The sequence below is a fragment of the Rhincodon typus genome, chromosome 27, assembly GCF_021869965.1.
Source record: "Rhincodon typus isolate 14 chromosome 27, sRhiTyp1.1, whole genome shotgun sequence".
Classification (NCBI taxonomy): Eukaryota; Metazoa; Chordata; class Chondrichthyes; order Orectolobiformes; family Rhincodontidae; genus Rhincodon; species Rhincodon typus.
Genome location: NC_063358.1, coordinates 10,014,491 through 10,018,846, shown reverse-complemented (window position 1 = coordinate 10,018,846; position 4,356 = coordinate 10,014,491).

The window sequence follows — 4,356 nt, the reverse complement described above, 5'->3', positions numbered from 1 at the left end:
GTCAAGGAGGCAGGGATGAGGCTGGTAGGTAGGAGGTGGGGGTGGGGGTTGGGATGAGAGGAGTGGATAGGTGGGAGAAAAGACGGACAGGTCAAGGAGGCGGGGACGAGCTGGGCTGGTTTTGGGATGAGGTCGGGGGTGGGGAGATTTTGAAGCTTGTGGAGTCCACATTGATACCATTGGGCTGCAGGGTTCCCAAGTGAAATATGAAGCGCTGTTCCTGCAACCTTAGCGTGGCATCGTTGTGGCACTGGAGGAGGCCCAGGATGGACATGTCGTCCAAGGAGTGGGAGGGGGAGTTGAAATGGTTCGTGACTCGGAGGTGCAGTCGTTTGTCACGAACCGAGCGTAGGTGTTCTGCAAAGCGGTCTCCAAGCCTCCGCTTGGTTTCCCCGATGTAGAGGAGGCCACAACGGGAACAGTGGATACAGTATACCACATTAGCAGATGTGCAGGTGAACATCTGTTTAATGTGGAAGGTTTTCTTGGGGCTTGGGATGGGGGTGAGGGGGGAGGTGTAGGGACAGGTGTAGCACTTTCTGCGGTGGCAGGGAAAAGTGCCAGGGGTGGTGGGGCTAGAGGGGAGTGTGGAGCAGACAAGGGAGTCACGGAGAGAGCAGTCCCTCCGGAAGGCAGATAAGGGTGAGGAGGGAAATATGTCCTTGGTAGTGGGCTCAGATTGCAGATGGTGGAAGTGGCAGAGGATGATGCGTTGAATCTGGAGGTTGGTGGGGTGGTACATGAGGACGAGGGGGATTCTGTTTTTGTTGTTATTGCAGGGAGGGGGTGTGAGGGATGAGTTGTGGGAAATGCGAGAGATGCGGTCGAGGGCATTTTCGACCACTGTGGAGGGGGAGTTGCGGTCCTTGAAAAACGAGGACATCTGGGATGTCCAGGAGTGGAATGCCTCATCTCGGGAGCAGATGCGGCAGAGGCGAAGGAATTGGGAATAGGGGATGGCATTTTTTCAGGAAGGTGGGTGAGAGGAGGTGTATTCTAGGTAGCTGTGGGAGTCAGTAGGCTTGAAATAGATATTGGTTTCCAGGTGGTTGCCAGAGATGGAAACAGAGAGGTCCAGGAAGGAGAGAGAGATATCGGAGATGGCCAGGTGAACTTAAGGTTGGGGTGGAAGGTGTTAGTAAAGTGGATGAACTGTTCGAGCTCCTCATGGGAACACGAGGCGGCGCCGATACCGTCATCGATATAACGGAGGAAGAGGTGGGGCATGGGTCAGTGTAGCTGCAGAAGAGGGATTGTTCCACGTATCCCACAAAGAGGCAGGCCCAAGCTATGCCTGAATCTTGAATCTTCAATTATAAGGGCACTGTTTAAAACTACAAAGTCTGGATGTAATGGTTTCTGAAGTTGGGATTGATAAAATTATTTGATACAAGTTGATAGTTCAAATTCAATTGAATTTTAAGGTGCAAATAAATTCAAAGGTTTAAATCTTGGTTTAAAACAAGAGCCAGTGGAAAAAGTCTATGTGGTTTTAATTTGTATCAGGAAAAAATAGGATACATTGTTTTGGGAGGAAATTAATTGACTACTAATGAAACCCATCAGCCCAACAATGTTGCTGAGGTTGTATGCAAAATAAACCCTTGAGACTGTTAGTGTCAATTTTGAATTTGGAATAATTTTGAAAGAAGAAAAGTTGAATGTAATCTAACAAATTGCATTTGAGAAAATTAGATCTACTTTTTTATAAGAAAGACCAAAAAGCAAAATTTGGTAATGTTCAAAACCACATAGTAATGCGGGGGGAAGTGATGGCCTAATGGTATTATTAGAACATAGAACTGTACAGCACAGTACAGGCCCTTTGGCCCACAATGTTGTGCCAAACTTTTACCCTAAACCTAAGGTCTGTCTAACCTCCACCCCTACCTTATACTATCATCCATATGCCTATCTAATAGCTGCTTAAATGCCCCTAATGAGGCCAACTCCACTATTGTCTCCGGCAATGCATTCCACGCCCCTACCACTCTCTGAGTAAAGAACCTACCTCTGACGTCTCCCCTATATCTACCTCCACTCACTTTAAAACTATGCCCCCTCATAATAGCTACCTCCACCCTAGGAAGAAGTCTCTGGCTGTCCACTCTATCTATACCTCTGATCATTGATCATTTTGTACACCTCAAAATTGCTGGACTGTTAATCCAGAGACCCAGATAACGTTCTAGGGACCCAGGTTTGAATCCTGCCGTGGTGGAATTTGAATTCAATAAATATCCGGAATTAAGAATCTATGATGACCATGAATCGATTGTCAGGAAAAACCCATCTGGTTCACTAATCTCCTTTTGGGAAGGAAACTGCCATCCATACCTAGTCTAGCCTACATGTGACTCCAGACCTACAGCAATGTCGTTGACCCTTAACTGTCTTCTGGGCAATTAAGGATGGGCAATAAATGCTGCCTAGCCAGCGACACCCTCATCCTGTGAATAAATTTTTAAAAATGTTTGATTGTCTCTTAACATAGCTATTATGAATACATGCTCTTTTCTCCCTGTTTGGACAGTAAGGTTTCTCCAGAGTTCCTGAATCAATTATAATGATTATTAATGGGGGCCACACTTAGAATTAAAGAATTGTAACAAGGAAAAAGTGACACAGTATCAAATGGAGATGGGATTGACTCATTTAGGTGTAGTTCAATAATTAATGGATTTCTCTTCAAGATATGTGAGCCATTGTCCATGTGATTTTCTTTTAAAGAAGGAATTGGATTGGATGATTTGGCCACTTTCGGAACACTGGGACTAGGTGAAAAGGATACATAGGCGATCTCCACCAACTTTTGATCTTTCAAAAAGGTCACCTGAAAGTCAAGAGTGTGTGGCATGATCTTGGAATACTGATGTAAATGTGCAGAGGTGGTTGTTACATGTGAATTAACTAACAAGCAGGAATGCATGGCGAAAATGTACTGAAGAATGGGTCTGAGAGATGTACACCTACTTGACAAAATGGTTATTGTGGCCTGGAAGATCACAAAAACAGAGCTGAAATGATAAGGCACTGATACGTAATCCATAGAGAATCTAACTTTAAAACGATGGGAGCGGTATTGGTGAGAAGGAAGTAATAATTACAATTGGAGACTAAGGGGGAAATACTGAAGAAGTATCCACGAAATGAATACAAGTGAAGGAAGAACTTTCTTAGGTCCATGCCTAACCTGCCAGCAATTAAGCATGAGGCAATCGTAAACTTTATCACCTGTACAATCAGTTTGTGACTAAAGAACAACATATCCGCACTAATGCAAGGTCTTGATTATCTGTTTTCAAGACATCAGGGGGTCAAGTATAGTGTTAGGCTTAAAAATGACATCTCCAAGTCAAATTGTTAAGGGTTAATTGGGCATGGCTATAAGCAATGGAAGGAAAATACGTGAATAACAGGCTTAGTGTAAAAACAGCCTGTTTTGGTTGAGAGGATAACTGCAACAACCTTAGCTGGGATTGGGAACAGGTTGTGTCAATGACACAGAAACACCTAGAGATAACAAGGTGTGGAGCTGGATGAACACAGCAGGCAAGCAGCATCAGAGGAGCAGGAAAGCTGACGTTTCGGATCTGGACCCTTCTTCCTTCTTTTTTTTTCCTGAAGAAGGGTCCAGACTCGAAACAACATGTAGTGGAGCTGGATGAACACAGCAGGCCAAGCAGCATCAGAGAAGCAGGAAAGCTGACATTTCGGGCCTAGACCCTTCTTCCAGCATTGGCAGTTCCCACTATCACAGAAACACCTAGACCTGTTTTCTCACAAAAGAATGAATTAGAATTAGAATTAGCTTTATTGTTACATGTTCTCACATGAGTATAGTGAAAAGTTTATAAGTTGCCACTCACAGCGCCATCTTAGTTACAAAGGTACCCAGGTACAAATTCTTAAGTTCAAATTGTTAGGGAAAAAAATAGAAAAATAAAGAAATAAAAATTACAGCCTTCAGGCCAAAATTACAAAATCATAGGAATAAATTAGAAAATTAAAGAAATATAAAGTTCAGAATAACAATCCTTCCAATCTAGTCTGTTCTGGGCCTTGCATCCAGTACGTGCCAAGACTCATCTCCAAACAGCACCAGGCTTCATGAGGCCGTGAGTCTGCTTAGGAAAAGTACTCAGCGATGGCAATACAGCACATAATATCAGATTCAGTATAGGATTAATATTGGGAGCATTTCTCAGCTTGGCGGAGTGGGGGAATCTTTCACTGTTGGACTGAGTTTAACGAGACTGGGGCCATGGACTGTCACCCTCACACTGGAGTTTGAGACTGGGGCCATGGACTGTCACCATCGGACTGGGGTTTGTGAGACTGGGGCCATGGATTGTC